Source organism: Sinohyriopsis cumingii, chromosome 1 (assembly GCF_028554795.1).
Source record: "Sinohyriopsis cumingii isolate HCF-2022 chromosome 1, ASM2855479v2, whole genome shotgun sequence".
In the NCBI taxonomy this organism is placed as follows: domain Eukaryota; kingdom Metazoa; phylum Mollusca; class Bivalvia; order Unionida; family Unionidae; genus Sinohyriopsis; species Sinohyriopsis cumingii.
The window spans coordinates 2,314,100-2,335,698 of NC_142961.1; positions in this window are offsets into that span (position 1 = coordinate 2,314,100).

Consider the following 21,599-nt stretch of genomic DNA (forward strand, 5'->3'; position numbering starts at 1 on the left):
ATTCTGGCGTCTGTTCGTTTCGCACCTCAGCTTAATTTTACAAACTAGCTACATACAAAGGTTTTAGCCAGAAACATCATGAGTGTTTATTTTCAATTACCTTATCGGATACTATCTTTATTTTCAATTATTTTTTATGTCACACAAATCAAAGTAGTGTACGCCAAACTTGAATCCAAAACGTCTAGAAAAGTCCCCAAACTGCTCAAAGTAAATATTTTTTGAAAAGTTTCCAGTATGTATCATCTTACGACTGAAGACAATAATTTTGATCAGTGCAGAATTTCTCTTTGCAAAAGATCACAAGGCAACTTCGGCGGAATTATTGTTTCATCCAGAATTGCAGAAAATTTTAAGTCACGTTTATATTATGATAGATGAAATTATTATAAAGACTTCAACGGGGATAATTTTAAATTCAAACTTTTATTCAGAGAGGAGATTTAGAAGGAATGTACTAAAGATGCTCTAGTTTTTTAACCTTAAACATTATTGATACCAGTTCATACTTTGGTAAAGAGAGGGGAGGGGGTGAAGACACTAAGAATATATATTCTATGATACTTTCAAATCCTGTCACATAGTATTCCATCGATAGGATGTTTTAAAATGGCTCATCCTCCATTTCTTCTGATAAAGAGGTCTTATGAAACATCACATTACGTTTACTTAGCTTATATGTGAGTTGATTCGTTTAACATATGTTACTGCGCTAGGTAAACAATAATAGTATTTGATTACTGATACAACGGGGTGTCCATTTGGCAAAGCACTCAACATAAATTAAAACAAAACCGGGCCTCAGGATAACAAACCTAGCATTTCCGAATCATCATGGATTCTTTAAGCGCTTTTTAAGTTTCATTCGCAAATACTGAAAGTAGAAATATGAAATGGGATTTGGGATGGGTGGGGTGGGGGTGGGGGATAGGCGGAGCTCCGTGGTAATATGGACATAGAACACAATTAAGTTTACTATATGTTCTCTACATTTGTTTCTCAGTACTGACCTTTCCACTGTGTGACAATCAATGCAAATCATATGTTAATCTAAAATCCCTTTAAAGATGACTTCACGGTGAAGTTCTCGTCAAAGGTTGACCTGCTCTTTTTTGAGATGCTGGACTGTCAACAGAGCAACATGTAAACAGAACACAGATTTCACTTCCGGATCATCACCAAGACCTTATTACTCACTGTGCACTGTCGCCGAAATACACACAAACAACAACACCCTGAGCTCATATTGTCAAGAATAAACAATTACCTTTAAATCCCTACCAAAAAAGCATAAATAAAACTCTTCTATTATCACCAAAATGAGAGAGGGAAAAATGTTTTAAAAATAGATTAGAACTACATTCGTGGGTACTGAACTGGAAGTATTAATTGTGACCCGATTCCATACGGAGAAACGGTTTACTTCCGGTGCACCACAATAGATCGCTCGGTCGTCATCAAATAATGTAACGGCTACATTCTCGAGCAGCAGGGTAATAGGCTATTAGAACAAATGCAAGAAGTAGATGTAAAATTATACCGTTGTCCAATATGACTTACGTATGTCCTATTCTCCCCAATTAATGTCTGTCTCCAGCCCTCACCCATCCCCATGGCGACTGAACCCTCCAGTTTATTAGGGAACTTTTAAAGTGCTAGCTTGCTCAAGCCGCCACCTACTCAGGTTATGATGGCTACATAGAAAAATCATCCCACGATTTACGGCAAGTAGCGAGGAACCAACAAAGACAATGTAAAATGCTTTATAATTTTACTATGGGAGTAGTGGCTTTTTTGTTATTGCTTTTTCTGCCTTTTGTTAACTATGTTAAATTTTGGTTGATGAGGAAAAATTTAAAGGGTCCTACTTACAGTCAATTAGTCCATTCATGTGTCAACCATTGGTATCATGATCGGCCGAAAGCAGTCAAGTTCTGACGCTTCACTAAATATCAGATTGGCTCTATAGTAACAATCGCTCTCGCTCCCCCACCCCACACGCGCATGCTCTGAGGGATTATCTGGGCGGTTCCAATGCTTAATGTCTCTTTGTATTTCATCTTTTTCCATCTTAATGTTAACTAGGCTTGTCAATCCCATGTTACCATACATACTCTTTCACAAGAGCCTTGTATATCCTATCGATGCCTGGCATTTGTCTTGCGAGCTCTTCCAATACTTCAGCATCGTCCTCTAATGCAGGATAGTCAGTCGGCAACAGTGGTTCGTGCTTTTCATCTGGTTGCTCACACATGACCTTATTTTACCTTAATATAGCAATTTTTAATTCCTGCTGAAGAGTAGGCAAGATGGTCAGAGTGGATGAGAAAACCACCAGATGTATATTGACTTTGAGACCCTTTCACCTAATGGTGTCTCAAGAGATGTTTTTGGCAGAATCAAGTGAGTTTTAACATTTGGTGGGCGGCTATCGGCTGTGGAGTTGTCATTGGCGATGACATTCTTTCTGATATCATGTGCAGCTTCAGATGGAAGGCTTCTTTCCTAAATAAACAATGTAGAACGCGTTTAAAAATTGTATTGACATGGCTGTTTACGAACGATTTCGTGGTGAGTTTTGTAGTGAGTAAAAACACAGATTGGTGGTACAACCATGGTGATAACAAAAGCCTAGGTGTCTTGCATATTAGCTTTGTGCAAGGAGGGTCAGCCCATTTATTAGGCTCTTGGATATGGGAAGGCCCTCCCACTTATGATCCAAACCGCACTATATTTGACGCGGCATATAACACATTGGAAACCTCAGCAGGTGAAAAGCAGCACGTTGCCTATTCTGAACTGGGTTAGGATAAAGAGGCACAAAATGTTTTGTAAAATAATGTATGTCGGACACATCACAGGACAACGCACCATGAGGTTTCCTACCAGCTAACTTACTGCATAAACATTGGTCCAACGTAAGAACGGCACGACTGACAAAATAGTTCATGGTAGAGACGATGCGTTTTCCTGCAACCGTTTTCAGCATGCCAGCCAGTTACTCAATATGCTTTTTATCATTCTTTCACGCAGCAGAATCTCGTCTTTATGTCGGACCTGGAGATGGTTTTGGCGATTGTCGCCCCCACCAATGCATTCAAGTTCGATCGTGCTTATGATGAAAAACCAATTAAGACTATAGTGATGTTCTGTACTAAAAGTTTTCTTAATCCGTTGGCTAGGGTTGTATATATGTGTGCATAATTATGTTAAAGTTTCCGCTGATCCAGTTAAGCTATGTGGGAGGGACTTATTTATTGATGCTGACAGACTCTAGCCACGGCCTACGTTCATCTTCTATGTTTTCAGTGCGATCTCTTAACTTTGGACCAACTTTTCACTTTCCGCATTGGATAGGTTCGTATCGTTTATCATCTGGGTCAGCTTATCATTTTCTACGGTGGTGTGGTTATCGAGCTCCCAAACTGCAAGATTTTTTTTATAACCTCGCCACGCATACTTTGAAGCATTGTGCTGAGATAAGGATCTATTGCATTCGGAGGAGGCTGTAGGGTTCATGTACTGCCGCTTCCTTGAGCGCTGTGTCTTCTGCGACCGATACAGTGAGTAACCCATGATCTGTAAACACGCCTACAGAAGTTTTGGTTTGGATTTCTTTTCGAGCTGAAGCGAACTGAATTTGTGCTTCAGCGAAGCTTTTGCAGTACCTACAGCGAAGACAATATCACTTCTTCCATGCCTGCCTGTGGATGGGACACTAATTTACTTGGGTTGTTTTTCCATGTCAGGGCAAGCCGAATTTTAAACCACTTCATTGCAATGCTGCCGTCATTTTTCCTATAAAAGTTAGATTGGTTTGGTTTCCAAGCCCTAGTCTTTTGCGATACACACCAAAATCGGTTAGACATATTTCTAATCTCTCTATTGATACAATATCTCCTTTCTTCCACCCTTCTGGCACCTTGCTGCCGCCAACCCAAGAAGGGGTTTCCGTCGACAGTAATTCTGTCTTATTTACTTCGGGGACAAATGAGGTTTCAATTGTCTTAATATCGTCGGGGTGATAGGTCTCACCAGGACAAAATTCCTCCTTCAGCCAATGTGATACAGCACGCATGCGTATTGAAGAGATGGCACGTGGACTCATATAGCATCGTATCTTAAAGCAAGATATCTCAATACGGAAACAAACACGACCCATTTCGCGCATTCCGCCACGCTCTTGGTGCGAAGCGAGTACGGAGCAGCATTGTCGCGAACAAGAATTCATTCACCGTATGCTAAAACTAGATGCTTTCGGTTAGGCATCCAATTTTCGGCAGCAGCGATGTTATCGTGCCTGGATCCGCCAAACCTAAATTATCATTTTCTTTTTAGTTGTGGCACAGGGGCTTATATTCACTCCATCCTTACTACCATGCAAAACCTGGTTTGCGTCATTGTTAAGAATGTAAGTATCAAGCTTGATGGCAATGGCCTCGCCAGCTTTGACAACGCCGACATTTGCTTACAAAGACCTGTAGCTGACTGTAAAAGAGACATCCCACGCGGTCTACCAGGGTATCCGGAACGGAAACACTGTCAATATATGTGTTAGTGCTGACAATACCATTGTTGCCACCCTATCCAACGCGTCTATAATCGTCTTGTTTCTGAGCTACTACACTTCGAGCTGCTAAATGAACTCAAGCTATCCTACCAGTCAGGCCTTTCAGACCGCTTCACATTTGACATGACGTTTAACGAATACGGCGAAATCATCCACAGTACGACCAACAAATAAGTACAATAGGAAAATCTGCTATATTGTACTATGCTGTGCCAAGGCAGGGTGGTTCTAAAGGAGAATGACAATGTGCATAGTATAACCCACAATACTCCCGCGAAATCTTTCAAGGCGACAATCATGCTATTCGAGGACGCTACGCAATGCGCTCATTTTACACGCGAGACTGAGTATTTGTACAAAAGAGGGTATCTCAGCCAGATATATGCTAATGAGCTGACGCGATATCAGCAGTGCTAAAGGATCCAAATATTATAGGATGGGAATCTATCGACGATGCTGAGATACACACGAGTGATTTATGCCAAAACGATTTGCCTTGTCATCGACATGATGTCGACAGAAAATCAGTCTCATCGAATCAGGAAGGGGTTTCACACAGATGGCGAATGTGTAACTCTACAAAACCCAAAACAGCCCTGGTGGCCGGAATGTTGAACGCGTATATATGCACAATGATAGAAGCGCAGCTCAACATTCAAAATCTTTTGTTTGTATGAGCCATGATTGTTATCTTTCGCGGCTGTGGAAAGAGCGTGTTTGCCTGCTAATGTCTCGAATCTTCATTTAAGGGCAGCTTCCATTGCATGATCATTAACCGCCATACCATTCACGGCAACAAGATGTAATACATGCCGTGGGCCGGAGGCTAAACAGACGCGAGAGTATTTTTGGCAATCGTTATAATCTCGATTTTCGGCTTCGTCTGAAACGCCTGAAAAAATCACGCTTTTTCTACTTGACGATTGCGTTTTGGCGTTCGACGTAAGAAAACAGCCCTTACTGTACTCTTATATTTTAGAGTTATGCTGACATCAGTGTCTGGTTCGTTGATTTCCGTGTGCAGACCTCGCCGATAGCCCTATTGTACCGAAAAGACGAACACTCACGGGCATACTGAGAGAAGCCTCGCGTCAAGTAGAGGTCAGCCCCTAAAGTGGTCAGACTCGCTGGTGTCTTACCAGTTTGTTTCCATCTGCGGTCTCTCAGATGTACCTTAAGACATTAAAGCTTCCTAAAGAACGAGATTTAAGAGATTTGAGAGATTTGCTTTTAAAGCTTATGGTGACCCAAGTGTTATGGGGCTTTATATTGCACTTTGCGCATGCGTTGACAAGCAAATCGTACCACTTTGCGGCTGTAGACTACCTACTACTTTGAGTTTCACGATCAGTGAACCAAATCTTCATAAGAGCCATGGCAGCCTTTTTTTGGATCCGTTGATGAGGGGTTCGCTTTTGTCCAAGTGTTCTTAAACTTTTTCTTTGAACATTTGGACGAGGAAGGTGGTTTGATCTTCAACCGCATTCGTGACTTTAGTCGGATAAATAATTTCAACAAGCTACTTCACAATGAGCTTCCTGATTCAACTCTGTGACTTGAGGTAATTTGGCAGTGAAGCAACATAATGTGTTGTTGGGAAACACATCCATAGAACTGTCACTGGCTAATGTTAAATAAAATTGATTGTTCATAGTTCAATGGTTTCCAAAGAGTAATTCGTTGTCAATATAGAATGATTTTCCAAACAGTGTTCTAAAAGAGTTATTGTTTTGACTGGCATTGGACAAAATACCAATGTTATTGTTACCGTTGGTATATTTCAAAGAAGGACCGGGAAGAAGATAACTAATACAAATGCTGAGTAAAATATTTCAGTTTTTTATCTCCTTGTTGAGAACTCGGATTTGCAACGGCTGCTCCAGTGGCACAAACAAATCCACAAAGATTTGGCAGAGAAAGAGGATTTGGTTTTTAAGGAAACGTTATCAACACTACACTAATATTGGTTATTGTTGTATCTATTTTTTGCTGTTCTTGACAACACCAACTCTGAAAATGAGAGGTTGCTGCTTTGTTCAACGGCATACTGGTCACTTCCACTTCTACTTATAACCGATGAGTAGTGAAACCGCAATTCAAAATTTCAAGACTAGGTCGATATCCTTTCAAACGAACCTCCGCTTCTTGAAGTCGACGGTTTCCAACTATGTGTTCTTCGAAAGATAATGGTCTTAGTTTACATTTAGTAAAGATAGGATCTCAATCTTTGTGATTTGTCTTGATCGTATCAAGTACTTTATTTTTCTAATTAAAGATATTAAGTAAAACGAAAAGTCTTTGCCTGCGGTATTGAACAAAAATACTTTTGACAAAAAGTTAACTTATAAAGTGTGACATATATGTATATCTACCTTACGCCGCTTATCTCGGATACTAACATTATTGGCATCAGTTTTTACTTATTCAAGATACTGTTGCAAAATGTAAGGCACAAGAGACGTGTAATTCAGCACAGGTCAATCGCTTGCTTTCTGCATTCCTTTAGCGCTGACCTTTCTTTCTTTGTTTCTGACCGGCATGTTATACAGCTCCTTTTCATTGTGTTCCATGAATGACCATTGGTCTTGACAGATAAAGTAGCTATGTAGCCATAAAATGTTCACAAAATCAGCCACGGGTCAAAGGTTACATCAAGGGAAAGAGGAGACATCTAATGTATTTACTACTTTTTCTTCTTTCATGAAATATTGTCATTCGTACAATTAGCGCGGGGAAAGACTCTATGGGAAAGAAATAGTACCAAATATAAGCGTTTAATATGAGTTGCAAGACAACACTAATTTATGGATATAAACAGCAGCAATAATACCTCCCGTCTGTGCGTCCGTCTGTCTGCCTATTCGTTGGTCTCTCCATTACCTTTATTTCTAAACTGCTGGATAAAACATCACTTTTATAATGTTCTTGTACTTGCTATTCAATTAAAAGCTGTGTCAAAAAGTCAAAGTTAACTTAGCCAATTAAAGACATTGTTAGTCGAATAGATTATCACTTCAGCCAATTAACCACCATGTTAATTTAACCGATCATAACTTCATGCAAATAAAAACAATGTTAGTTCAATAGATTAATACTTTCATTGAAAGAAAGTCATTCGTGTGGGATGTGTATACCTGAGCAAGATCATGTTTTACGTTACGGAATTTTTCACTTCTCATCATGGAACAACCGTTCCATTTAAATATCATGCATGTCATAGAACATTACATTCAATTCAATCCTAAAACTACTACTACTACTACTGCTGCTGCTTGTGAGTTCTCTCAGCTAAAGAGCTTGATATGAGATAAATAAATTCAAAACAGCAAGTCTGGTTGTCGTTTGCTATGTTATGTTCTTGGATTGATATCCACCTGACCTGTTTCTGATTATCATTTGTTTCGTGTCAACGGTGCTTTTAACACATTAATAGTTATATCACGACGAGGAAATGGGAACAAAGTGCCTATCCCTATGACACACCATGGCAGACGATCCCAGCTATCATTGGTGGGTATGAAACGCGCGACCCTTTGTATAAGAGTCCCTTGCTCTACCAGCTGCGTTACCGCATAGAAAAGAACGGTTGCTAATGTTGCTAATGTTGTGCCTAACATGTAGGAAAAATAAAATCGTGCTGATGGAAGGGTTAATAGGTTGTGAGATTTTATAGTTCGGCCACTTTATCTGTGCGTATGGCAATATATTTATAAACTAATTTTTTTGTTGGGGGGGGACTAGACAGATCCCCTCCCCCAACTTTTTCAAAAATAATAAAAGTGTTTTTACGTGTATTTGTTTCACCCAAAGGTGCGTGTGTTGGTATTCTTTTTTATATAAAAGAATTTTGACCAAAATACTATTTAGTTACAAATTTGAATGGTTTATTTTTTTCCCTAGTGTTTTCTACAGGTTTGTTCATCCGACCTAAGTAGTTAAGTGGGGCACATTAGGGACAATGGGACTTAGCATAAAAAGACCCCTGGGTCAGATTAGGGACAATGGAAATTTAACATGGAGAGAAATCGTGGGTCACTTTAGGGACAATGGGAATTTAACATAGAGTTTGGGTCTGTCTAGGGACAAGGGAAATTAACATGGGGAATAGAGTTTGGGCATTTGGGATTTTTTTGTTTTTTAAATTTTTTTAAATTTAAATTTAAATTTAAATTTAAATTTTAAAAAAAGGGGTAGGCAATGGAAAGGCTATCTCTTTTCGAGAAATATGGCTGGCCCTGAAAAGGGCCTTTGGGTTTATGTTAATGTATTCATTAACATAAATGGCACCGCATTGGTCTTCTTCTTGTCCTTAGGCTACGTCTCACTGTTGGTCCGTAAATCAGCACTCTTTTCAGGCATCCTTGTCTTTCTACGTAGATCCTACGTATCCACAGGCTGGTGTTTGTCCTGTGGACAACGGTCCACTTGGATCGGACATACATGGGTATGTCCGTCCGGAACATCATGGAAGACACAAGCGTAGAAGATTGCACATCGGTCCACATCTTGAAGCAACGAGAACAAGTGAATCAATGCACTGAACTGCGCTTATTTATAGGTAGAGGCAGGATTGAAACGGATTGAGTTCATTCACCAATCCAAACACGCGTTACAAAATTCAGTCAGCCCGCATCCAATCCGAAGAGAGTAGTCTGTGACGTCAGTTGGTCTATATAGATTCGCTAGCGCTTGTGTGCAGTCAATCTATGCGACAGTGATTCAACATGACGGAGACTCAGAAAACGATCCATTGGGGTGCACCAGCAGGGGAGACTGCCCAAGGGAACCCGGACTTACTTTCAGAAGAGGTACATTGGGATTTTGTGGATTTTCTTACCTCGCAAGAATTTGTTCCGGAACCTTCGTTACCTTCTTCATTACCGCAAGTGGAGAATTTTAGACAGAGACAGAAAGAAGAATTGGAGAAATTTGTGCAACGACAAAAGGAAGCGGAACAAGCTTTTCTCCTACAGCAACAGCAACAGCAACAAGAAGAGGTAAGAAAAAAACAACAGCAACAACAGCAAGAAGAAGTAGCAGCAAAGAAACAAGAGGGTGAAAATCAAACGGCTACGGTACTGTTGGACATTTTAGGGGAGTTAAGAAGTCTGAAACAAATGTATCAGACTTCTTTATCACGACCGAAGAGAATACGACCTTCCCAAGCTAAACACGCCAACCCTGTGACTAAGCCTGTCGTACCACCCTTAGTGATTTCAACCCAATCATCAGAAGTAGGCCTTGGCCGTGGCAAAGGCTTAAGGCAGTTAAAGTTGATTGGTTAAACTCACCCCTACACCAAAATAAAAAGGCCCTTTTCAGGGCCACCCACATTTCTCGAAAAGAAATACAATTTCAATTTGCCAATAACTCAAAAATAAACCCCACCCATTTTACCCTTATAGTACGTGTCTGTGTATGAGTGCGTGAGTGTAGCTTCTTATTTTAAAATCAAAACTCAAAGACACTTACCTTATATCATTCATGTATTCTTTTATCCATTTTTTACAATCCAATTCACAATTCACCACAGAACACTTTAATTAAAAGTTCATTGACTTCTTCTTTCTCCTTGTTTAGTCTCTCTGTTTTTTGAATTTCATCACCGTTTTTTCCTCATTTTCTTCCCTTCTTCTTTTCTTCTCCTGTTTCTTTGCTTCTTTTAAATAGAATTGTCTTCTTTCTTCCTCTTCTTCCTCTGAAGAATCCCTCTCTTCTTTCGAAGAATCCCTCTCTTCTTCCGAAGAAATCCTCTCTTCTTCTGAAGAATCCTTCTTTTCTTCTGACTCCTCTTGTTTCTTTTTTGGGCAATCTGGAGACCAATGTCCTTTTTCTTTACAATAATAACAGGTATCTTGACTTTTGTCTTTTTTAGCCCCTGTTTTTTTTCTTTTTTGACGGTCTGGACACTCTGAAGACCAATGCCCTTTCTTCTGACAGATATAGCAAGTATCCTGACTCTTATCTCGAAAGGAAGGAGAGTAGTCCGTCGGCTGGTCTGAAGAGAATTTTCTAATGACCCCTCGCAAAGCTCTGACGAAACGTTCCATCTGGGTAGTCTCTTCCATCGTTCTCCTCGGTTTGAGAGTGAAATGAATAGTGAAAGGACAAGACACACCCTTTTTATATACGCTGGTTTGCCATGACTATAAATTAGTCTATGGTGTTTGAACTTGAGTCATTTGACGTTTTGCACTCAAGATGAAACGATCCCATTCATTCGAGAAGAAAGAAGAAGAAGAAAGTAAGAGGCAGAAACGTGATCTATCGCTTCGTACCAGGGCCGAAATCTTGGCACAAATTCATGCCAGTGATTTTGAAGAGGACATGAGTGAACCAGAATCCGAACCCTCTAAACCAAGTTCACCACCCTTAGTCAACCCTGAAAAGTACTATTCCATTCGAGAGACGGAAAAGCGCTCCTCTAGAAAATTTAGAACCACGGCTTACACCTACACGGTGAAGTTTAAAGATTTCAAGGCCGACGTACCCTTGGAGAAAGCAGAAGTGTTTATCACCGAGATGTGGGATTCTTTGCTCACCGCACTCAAGCGACAATGTCAACCCAAAGAAGACGATCGCTTGACACTATCCATAGATCACGACGGTTTGAAATCCCCTGTTTGGATCGAGTTTAGCAGACCCGCAGAACTAACCCCTTCCAAAGTCATGGACAAGATTCAACACGTACAACAATCTAATGACCAGTTTGACATCACCGATGGTAAAGCCACACTGAAAATGGCTCACGTCTCTCTTCCTCAAGGGACAGGACGCAAAAAGGTCCTACTAGTGAACGACCTTCGCAACACCAAAAAGAGTCTCGTCCGACTTAACAACCCTCAAGACCAGATGTGCTTAGCCCGTGCCATCGTGGTGGGACGAACCTATGCCAACAAGAACGAAACGGTAGAATGGAAAAGAACCTGGGAGAACATTCGAAAATCGAACCGAACCAAACAACGAAACGAAGCAGAACTCCTGTTGCAACAAGTTGGCCTGTCCAAAGACACACCCTGTGGCATTCCTGAGATGCAAAAATTGCAAGATGCCCTAGCTCCACGCTACACCTTGAAAGTGCACCCTCAAGAAATGCGCGGGTCACTGTTGTTTCGAGGCCAGGATTTTAAGGACGGAAAATACATTCACCTTTATTATCACGATGACCATTTCGATACCATTACCAGTATCACCGGATTCCTGGGATACAGTTATTATTGTGAGAAATGTGATTATGGTTATAACAATCGAGAGCAACACAAGAATTGTGGATTGAAATGCCCAGGATGTTTGGCCTCTCCACCCTGTCTGAGCGAAGAACCAGTGCCTTGTTCGACTTGTCTGCGCACGTTTGTCAGCCCTGCCTGTTACCAGCAACATTTGAAAACACAAGGTTCACAGAAGAAATGTGCTTGTCAACTCCTGAGATTGTGCCCTACGTGTGGACAAGGCATACTTACCAACAATGCCAAGGCACACGTATGTCGAGGAAAGAAAAAATGTCACATTTGTCACCACATCGTGGACTTGGAACACGAATGTTACGTGCAAAAATACCAACCCCCACCAGAGAAAGAGGACGGTCACAAGAAGAAAGGCAATTTCATCTTTTTCGATTTCGAATGCATGCAAGAGACTGGCATTCACATTCCTAATTTCTGCGTGGCTCATCGAGCGTGCGAGAAGTGCATTCAAGAACCTATCTTCAGTCATTGCCCTCACTGCAGCAAGATTCCTGGAGGGCGTGAAAAAATATGTCGGGGACCGAACACGTTAGCCGATTTTGCCCAATGGGTCTTAAACCCCATCGACAAGACGTGGAGCCAAGAGGACATCGAACGTTACGGAGATTGTCATCGTCATGCCACGGTGATGGCTCACAATTTCTCCGGATACGATGGACAGTTTCTTTTGAGGTACTATACGGAACATGGCACCGAACGTACTAAAGTGATTTTAAACGGAGCCAAAATCATTTTCATGCAAGTGGGACAAGTGCAGTTTAAAGATTCAATGAGTTACTTGGCCATGCCTTTGAGTCGAATGCCTAAAACGTTTGGAATGACAGAAATGGCTAAAGGGTACTTTCCACACTTTTTCAATACGGAAGCCAATCAACACGCCGTTCTACCCCATTTGCCTGAGGCTCACTATTACGACCCCGACAACATGCGTACCGAACAACGAGAAGCTTTCTACGCTTGGTACCAGGCTCATGCCTCTGACCCCTTCGACTTTCAGGAAGAAATGTTAAAGTATTGTCGTTCCGACGTGGACATTTTACGACGTTGCTGTGGAAAATTTCGAGAACTGTTCATGGAACACGGAGGGGTCGATCCTTTGAAAGAAGCTTGCACCATTGCCAAAGCTTGTTCCTTAGTGTACCGGCAACGATTCATGCCTGAAAACACCGTGGCTGTCATCAGTCCCCAAACGACCCACTATGTCAAGCGTCAATACTCGGTCAAAGCCCTACGTTGGTTACATTACTTGTGCGACAAGGAAGACAAATGGATTCAGCATGCCCGCAACGGAGGAGGCGAAAAGACCATCGGAACGTATTCGGTAGATGGCTGGGACTTAGAAAACCCCAAGATCGTGTACGAGTTTAACGGTTGCTTATTTCACGGATGTCCCGTCTGTTACCCTGACCGTGACACTAAAACTCAGTTTTTGCAACGAACCATGGAAGACTTGTACCAGGACACTTGTCAGCGACGCCTAAAGTTAGAACAGCAAGGATACCAAGTGGTGGAAATGTGGGAACACGAGTACGATCACCGTTTGAAAACCGATCCCGAGTTTAAACACCTCGTGGAAAGTTACCAGTTCATGGACCCGCTGAACCCGAGGGATAGTTTGTACGGAGGAAGGACCAATGCCACCTGTTTGCTGTACCAAGCCGACGAAGAGAAAGGAGAAGAAATCAAATACTTGGACGTGTGTTCGCTGTATCCCTACGTGTGCAAATATTGTCGCTTTCCTGTAGGGCACCCGCAATTGTTCACGGAACACATCGACCTGAAAAACATTCGACAATACGAAGGCTTGATCAAGTGTAAAGTTTTGCCTCCCACGAACCTATACCATCCCGTCTTACCTCACCATTGTCAAGGCAAACTGATGTTTCCCTTGTGCCGTACTTGTGCCGAAACGTGCAACCAGGACCAACCTTGCCATCACAGCCAGGAAGAACGTGCCTTGACGGGAACCTGGGTCAGCGTGGAATTGTTCAAAGCTCTGGACATGGGATACCAACTGTTAGAAGTGTACGAAATTTGCCACTTTCCCAAGACACAACAGTACCACAAGGGTGACCCTACTCAGAAAGGCATTTTCGCCGACTACGTGGATGCCTTTTTGAAACTGAAACAAGAAGCCAGCGGCTATCCTTCCTGGTGTCACACTCCCGAAGACCAAACACAATTCAAAGAGAAATACTACGCACAAGAAGGCATCTCTTTAGACCACATCGAAAAAAACGAAGGCAGGCGATCGTTTGCCAAAGTGATGTTAAATTGCTTGTGGGGTAAAATGGCACAACGACCGTGTTTACCCAAGACGGAATATTTGACAGAACCTTCCCGCTACTTCCAGATGATTCACGACAAAACCAAATACATGAAACACGTGGACGTCGTTCGAGAGGATTTGATCTTGGTCAATTACGAAGAAGATCTGGACTTTGTACAAGACGACCCTTTTGGAAATGTCATCATTGCGGCTTAGGTGACAGCTCATGCTCGCTTAAAATTGTACGAAGCTTTAGAACTGTTAGAAGAACGCGTCCTGTACTTTGACACGGACAGTTGCATTTACATCCATCACCCGATTCAACAGCACCCTGACATCGAAGGAGACCGTTTAGGAGCCTGGACAGACGAGCATCCCGACGACAAGATTCTAAGTTTCGTCAGTGGTGGTCCCAAAAATTACGGCTACGAATACCGGGACAAACAAGGAGAAGTGCACACGACGTGCAAAGTGAAAGGACTGACTCTGAATCATCGTACCAGTCGAGTGGTCAACTTTGGGGTATTGAAAGAAGCCTTGCAATCGGGAGAGGATGGAAACTTTAAAGTGACCACCTATCAACCGAACAAGATTGTACGTTTACCCACTCACCACATCGTCAGTCGACCCTTGGAAAAAGTCTATCAAATTGTATACCAGAAGCGAGTGCGACTTCCCAATCACTTCACCTTACCGTACGGTCACGTCGGTATTGGTCTGTATATGAAAAGGAACCCTAGGCAAGATCGATAGTTCATTGTTCATTGAAGTAACTTACCATGTCGTTGACGAAGAAGAAACCAGATTGGTTAGGAGTCAAATGTTGGACATCACCGAGACCAGGGTTTTGAGGCTTGGACACAAGAGGTGGCCCAGTATGCACGAGAGTTATTCAAGGAAAAAAGTTACTTTTCAACCTGTGTTAGTGACGGTGCCAGAAGAACCCGTCACCCAGGACAGGACTGTCGTGGACAGGCCTGAAAGACCCTTTCGGGAGGACACTTGTGTGACCTTACCCCCTACTATAGAACTGGTTAGAACTTTACCCAAAACATGTTGCACAGACACTTGTGTTTATTCCACGTTCATGGTTATCATGTGCCTTTTATTCTTGTACTTAAGCCTTTGGCTTTTATGCATTTTTGTCTTTCGTATTCATGTTTGAAACATTCAATAAACGTGTTCTGAAAAAGTATATAAACTCTTGTCTTGTTTGTTTTTGTGTCACAAGTGACATTTCTCACACCATGGCTACCTCTACTGTCTCTGCTCCCTCTTCCTCTACTGTCAAAGTCATCGACGAACACTTAGATCGTGCCAGTTGGGAGGCTTTGTATCTTCGCCATCCCTTTAACATGCTCATTGCTGGACCTAGCGGTTCAGGCAAAACCGAATTCGTCAAACGTTTGATCGAACATAAACATCATTTGATCGATCGACCCCCTCAACGAATCGTGTCGTGTTACAAAGAGTGGCAATCGGTGTACAGCCTCTTGCGAGAAAGTCAAGGCGATTCCATCGTGTTTGTGGAAGGCATTCCTAAAGAAGACGACGGCATCGTCTCTGACTCCCGTCTAACCCATTTGGTCATTTTCGACGACATGTTAGGAGAAGACGAAGAAGAAATTAAACTGTGGTTCACGCGCAAAGGGCATCACCGTAATGCCAGTGTCGTTTACATCACCCAAAATTTGTTTCAACAAAGTAAAGCCCATCGCACCATCAGTCTCAATGCGCATTACGTGGTCTTGTTTAAAAGCCCTCGAGATAAATCGCAAGTGCAAGTCTTAGCCAAACAGTTAGGAACGCCTTGGCTGACTCAGGCGTACGACGATGCCACTCAAACTCCACACGCCTATTTACTCGTCGATTTGAAACCTACGACTCCCGAGGATTTGCGATTTCGTACCCACTTGTTTCACCACTGGTGCCAAGACGGAGGGCCTGTCCTGTACATGTCTCCGTCCTCGACTTCATTTCACTCCCCATAAAAAAATCTATAAAAACCTCAGACCCTTTTTCGTCTGTCTCACTCTCAGTGCGAACATGACGTTCCTTCAGTCGCATCTTCCCGTCAAATTGATTCGTGCCTTGTATGGCATCAGTCGAGAAAAAGATCCACAAACACGAGCTCGTGTCTTAGAAGCTAGTCTCAAAGAAGTCTTACGATGGTTCACGGTGACGGCACGTCAATTACTCCAAGGAATCATTCAGATTCCTCATCAAACCAAACGCTTTTTCGATCGAAACAAAGTCGCTTTGGTCCAACTGGCCGATCCCCGCATCGACACTCAAACCAAAAAACAAATCATTTTGAAACCTGGAGGGAGCGGTACTCTAGGAGGGGTCATCATTCGCTCACTCTTAAGATGGGATCCTAATGCCCCCAAAGTTATACCCAAGACAAAAGTCCAACGAATCCCCAAGAAGAAAAAGACCAGGTCCCCAAGGAGAACTTCTCCAGTGGCAGGACCCTCCTCTGACCAGACACCACCACCACCCCGGAAAAAGAAAAGAAGCCCCCAGAAAAAGAAAAGTCCACAGAAAACTATCCGCAAGAGAGGCACTTCGGCCAGGACGCAACCTTACACTCGCAAACCACGACCTGCCACGGCAGTGACTGCGTCTCCGGCATCTTCACGTTTGTCCACTTCTCCGTTAATGACACCCAGAACTGAAGAGTACTTGGAGACGTTGATCACACCAAGAACTTCTCCGTTGATGACCCCCAAAAGAACTTCCTCAGTGGCAGGACCTTCCAATTTAGTGGCAGTGGCTGCTGCTCACAAAGTACCTTCTCCCAAAATCAAAGTTCAAGAAAGATCGGGCATGTTACAAAGTTTACTGGATTTGTCCAAGCAAGAACTGGCTCAATTTAGTTCGTTACGTACCCCTGCACGACGTGTCATGCCTGTCCTCAAACTAATACGACGTCAAGACAATCAGTGGCGACGCGTTCCAGTATAAAAAAGGCCTGTGACGAAGTCGGGTATCAGTGTTTTTTGGTGCTCCTGAAGACTCAATGATGTCACCCTCCAGAAAACCCCAAGGAAAGAAAAGGAAAGGACTGCCACCACGTTTAGCCAAACATGGGGACATGTTATCTGTCCTGTCCAAAGCTTCTCCACCCCTACGAAAAAAACTCATTCAAACAGCCTCCAAAGAGGTCATCGATACCATGTGCGAATGTTGTTTGAACGTTTTGAAAGGCACGATCCCTTTGTCCAAACACCAGAAACAATGCTTAGGCAAACATCGTCACGTTCTTCGCCAAATGGTTCAAAAGAAAATTCCCATTCCTCAAAAAAAGAAGATGCTAGTGCAACGTGGAGGTATTTTACCTCTCTTGTTAGGCCCCATACTGAAAGGAGTCTTGGGAACCATGTTGGGAGGACTGGTGGGAGCAAGATAAAAAGGCCTCGGAAGTTCCAAGATCTCAGAATCGACCCCTGACAACCCCATGGAAGGACGAAAACTAGCTTTAGTGCCTTACAAACGATGGATGGAATACCATCGGTGGCAAGAACAACACACCCCGCATTTACCTCCCAATCCCCATTTGAGCGAGATGTCCCAGTTACAACACGAATTGCAGTCCTTGATGGATCGCCAAGATTTGTCCGAAACAGAAAAATCACAAAAGTACGGTCAACTCTTGCAACGACTGCAACTCTTTCACCAGAAAGCTTTAGACGAAACAGCTCTACCCACTCTGAAAGATTTTAAGACCTTGATGAAAAGTCCAGCACCAGTACCAGTACCAGTACCAGTACCAGTACCACCAGTACCCGTGACCAATACAGAAAAACGAGAAGAAGAGGAAGGGTTTCAAACTCCACCAGAAAAAGTACGCAAGTTAACAACACCACCTACCTCCAGAATTGGATGGATTAAAAAGATGATGGTCACCCCTTCTTCCTCACAAGAGAAAAAGAAAGTGAAGACAGAAGTGAAGACAGAAGTAAAACAAGAACCGATATCCCCCGCTCAGACATCCTTCTCCTCTTCGACACCTATTGCTGGCCGCACACGCAAAGCATTGCAATCCAAGAAAGTACCCCAAGAGAAAAAGAGTAGCATCCTCCAAGAGTGGGTGTCTTATTAACACACCAACCAACACAAAAAAATGGAAAAAGTCTTAGCCAGCATTTACTACGATCCCTCCCATCCTGCAGGTTACGCAGGAGTTCAAAAATTGTATCGTGCTGCCAAAACGCGACTGAAAAGTCTCCGTTTACCTCAAGTGCAACGATGGTTACAAGAACAAGCTACCTACACTTTACACAAACCCATTCGACGCAAGTTTGCCAGAAGTCGCACCCGAGTGGAAGGCATCGATCATCAATGGCAAGCCGATTTAGCCGATGTCTCTCATTTGGTCAGCTACAATCGTGGCTACAAATATTTGTTTTGTGTCATCGACGTCTTTTCCAAATTTGCTTGGGTCGTACCCTTGACTTCCAAATCGAGCAGCGAGTTAGTGCGAGCCCTGCAACGAGTGTTGAAACAAAGCGGTCGTCACCCTCTTCGATGGCAAACGGACAAAGGCACCGAATTTCTGAACCAAGCTTTCCAAAAAGAATTAAAGAAACGTGACATTCATTTTTTTACCACCGAGAATCCCGAAACCAAAGCCAGCATCGTGGAACGTTTTCAACGCACTTTGAAAGAACGCATGTGGAAATATTTTACGCATCACCACACTCTGAAGTACATCGACATCTTACCGCACCTGGTGCAAGCGTACAACCAATCTTACCATCGAAGCATCGGACGTGCCCCGCAAGACGTGACACCCGAGAACGAAGTGTTGGTGTTTGAGCGCCTGTTTGGTACGTCCCCGACGAGGGCTGTCCCCAAGAAAAGTGGAGTGTTGGCCATAGGAGATTGGGTGCGCATTGGCAAAACCAAACGCACTTTCGACAAAGGTTACTTACCTAACTGGACGACCGAATTGTTTCGCGTCACTGGACGAGTGCATGGCCGTCATCCTGCCGTCTATAAATTGGAAGACATGAACGGAGAAGTGCTCAAAGGAACGTTTTATTTGCCCGAGTTACAACGTGTCACCAAAAAAGAAGACGACGTGTACGACATCGAAAGCATTCTCGAACGGAGAACCCGTAAAGTGGGCAAACGACGTGTCAAAGAAGTCAAAGTACGTTGGAAAGGATATCCACCCAGTTTCGATTCTTGGATCGACGCTTCGCAAGTCATCGACTATAAAAAGAAGTGACCATCATGCCCTTTCACACAGCAGACGCAGCTACGTCGACCACTCCTCCTTCACCTAGTTCTTCTGTGCAAGATTTACAAAAACAACCCTTGTGGGTGTGGTGTGGAGAACGTGTGCCTAAAACGCAAATCGTCTTTTTCTGCCAAATCTTCGTGGTGTATTGTGTCATCGGGGCAGCCATCGCCAATTTGAGTTTGCAACAAGGAGACAAACAATTGTGGACCATTTTATTGAGCAGTTGCATCGGTTACCTGCTTCCTAATCCCTCCCTGAAATTCACCTCGAACGGGAACCCCGGGAACCTTGTGTCCAGTGCCAGTGCCAGTCACCACTTCAATCACAACCAGAACCCCATTTTAGACGTAGACACGCCTCTGACGTCCAGTAACCCCTCGGACAGCCACAGAACTCTGGAATTATGAGTCACCAAAACCAATTTTACTTAACCTTACCCAGTGACAGTTCCATGGAGGTGTTTCCCAAGAACACGTTGTGCTGTTACACGGCCAAATTACCTCAAGCCATCCAGTTAGATCACGAAGCCCATTGGGAAGTGGCTTTAGTAGAAATTATTCACCCGACCCAAGTCCTCAATGTCCTTCCCAATCAAAATTTTTTTGATGTGGAAGTTCATGACGAGCAAATGCAACAGTGGATGGATAGCAATGTCAAATATGACAAGAAAACCCGTACACAAAAGTACACCACCTATCACTTGTTCATTCCCCCAGGCTATTATTTTAGTGGTCAACATTTGGTCAGCACCATAACCTCCAGGTTTAATGTCGTGTTTCTGAAAGCTTTGGAGCATGTCAACAAAAATGTCACCATGGAGTACCACAAAGCAGCTCGTCGCTTCTTGATGAAATTTGAACGGAGTAAAATCCTGTCCATTTTATTTTGTCCTGAATTGTTTGACATGTTGGGCGGAGACATGGACATGAGAAAGACCATGCTCAAGAAAAACGAATTACCCATCGTTTGCGACAACGCGTCTTTTAGCAAGTTATTTCGTGCCCCGGTAGAACTGAACCAAGGACTGAATTTGATGTTCGTGTATTCCGATGTGGTGGAGTACAACGTGGTGGGACACACCTCCGTACCGTTACTGCGTGTCATTCCTTTCAAAGTGGATTCTGCCACGAACACTGACGAGGAAGGTGGAAACACTTACCACGTCCACCGCGAATTTGTCCATCCTCACTATTTGCCTGTCAGTAAGTCGTATTTGGACACGGTCAACATTGCTATAAAAGGAGATCTGGGACAAAATATTCCATTCACCAAAGGAAAAGTCACGGTGAAACTCCATTTTCGAAAACGGTTCTCTCACGACTCTTAAGTCATGTATCCAGTGTACCGAGGGGTTGCTCGACAGCGAGGACACGGCTTAGGAGATATGTTAAAATCGGCCTTTCGTTCGGTGGCCCCGGTGTTGAAACCGATGGTGACACGCGGATTGCACGCCTTGAAAGATGCGGCACTGACGCAAGGCAAAGAATTTCTCCAAAATGTCATCATCGACAAACAAAACCCTAAAGAAGCCTTCATGAGGGCAGGCAAAAATGTCTTGCTGCAAACGGGCAAAGACATTTTAGGCCAACGAGAAACACCTATAAATGCCCTGCACGCTACCGAGTCAGGCATTCAGCAAGGACAAGGCAGAAAGAGACGACGAAGAAAACACCCTTTCACCAGACTTCAAGCGAGAAAGGCCAAGAAAAGAAGAACCGTTCGAGACTTAGACGTTTTCGATTATTGGGAAAAGAGACAAAAAAATGATGCACCGAGAATCTTGCGCTTGTTCCAAGACGGAACTGGATCTGTTTGCCATGCCCCCCACGATGATGACGATGCAAGAATCTCAGTGGGTGGAATTTCACCCCGTCTCCTCACTGACCGATTCCGCTCCCATCGAGTTTGAAATCAAAGGACAGCCCGAAGATTACATCGATCTGAATAGCAGTTACTTGTACCTGAAAGTCAAAATTCTAGATAAGACTGGAGGTGCTATAGACGATGAAGCAGTAGCTCCCGTCAACAATTTCATGCATTCCTTGTTCAGTGGAGTGGACTTGTATTTGAATAACAAACTGGTCAGTAGCAGCATGGATACTTACCCTTATCGTGCCTACCTGGAAAATCTCTTGACGTACGGAATAGATGCCAAGAACACTCATCTCAATGCCTGTGTGGTATGGGAAGCTGACGAAACTACCAAGTTTGAAATATTGGAAACTGATGAAAAGAAAGACAACAATGATGGATTTGTAGAACGAA